The following is a 1431-nucleotide window of genomic DNA, read 5'->3' on the forward strand; positions in this document are numbered from 1 at the left end:
CAGAAAAGTTTTCTATTTGAAATAAACGCTGTTCTTTTTGAACTTTATTCCTCAAAGACTCCTGAAAAAAGTATCACAGCTTCCAAAAAGTGTGTGTGTGTGTGTGTGTGACGGAGAAACCAGGGGCCGGTTGCATACAAGGTTTAGACTAGTCTTAAAAGTTAGTCAGCTAATTTTTTCTTTAAGGCAGGTCATATATTTTTTTATTTACTTAAATAAAAATGTAGATTAGTCTAAGTTGAATCCAAAAAATAAGACTGATTACCCTTTGGTTAACTGCTAGCTGATCAGACTAGTACTTAAGACACTGTCTTAACATAGAGACTAAGTTTATGCAACTGGGCCCAGGTCTCAATCCATGCCACAATCACTTTGTGTATACAATGTGGGATTTTTGTCATCTTGTTTCATTCAAAAGATGTAAATACTTCAATTTTTGTAACACACATATATATATATAATCAATCAATCTTTTTTTAACTAAAGAATTATTGTCTGTTAGCTCTGGCTGTGTATGTTTGGCCACACTATCAGGCCACTAGGTGGTGTAGTGTAGTGCACTAGAAACAGCATGAGCACACTACACAGGGCTTGTGTGAGAGCAGAGTTTCTGGAATATTCCACAGTATTCACGGCGCAATGATAATGAACGCAAGGACCAGCTTACAGAAGTCTAATGCAATGACATTCACTGCTTCAAAAATGGAAAATAATAATCATTTCTTAATAATAATTTATGCATTTAGCAGACGCTTTTATCCAAAGCGCGTGTATACAATGTGGGATTTTTGTCATCTTGTTTCATTCAAAATATGTAAATATTTTTGTAATTTTTGTAACACACATATATATATATATAATCAATCAATCTGTTTTTAACTAAAGAATTATTGTCTGTTAGCTCTGGCTGTGTATGTTTGGCCACACTATCAGGCCACTAGGTGGTGTAGTGTAGTGCACTAGAAACAGCACGAGCACACTACACAGGGCTTGTGTGAGAGCAGAGTTTCTGGAATATTCCACAGTATTCACGGCGCAATGATAATGAACGCAAGGACCAGCTTACAGAAGTCTAATGCAATGACATTCACTGCTTCAAAAATGGAAAATAATAATCATTTCTTAATAATAATTTATGCATTTAGCAGACGCTTTTATCCAAAGCGACTTACAGTGCATTCAGGCTATACATTGTTTACCAGTATGTGTATATTATATATGTTTAATGTATATATATATATATATATATATATATATATATAATCATAAAATAAGATTATGAACTGTAAGATTAATGTTGGCAGTTCAATATTAAATATAAAGTTTTTTCATTGGTTCCAATGGTATTTAGTATCACTGAGATACCATGAGAGTTTTTATACTATAATAGAGTGTGTGTGTGTGTGTGTGTGTGTGTGTGAGAGTGTGTGT

This window comes from Sinocyclocheilus grahami, unplaced genomic scaffold (genome assembly GCF_001515645.1).
Source record: "Sinocyclocheilus grahami isolate Dianchi unplaced genomic scaffold, SAMN03320097.WGS_v1.1 scaffold1425.1, whole genome shotgun sequence".
NCBI classification, from domain to species: domain Eukaryota; kingdom Metazoa; phylum Chordata; class Actinopteri; order Cypriniformes; family Cyprinidae; genus Sinocyclocheilus; species Sinocyclocheilus grahami.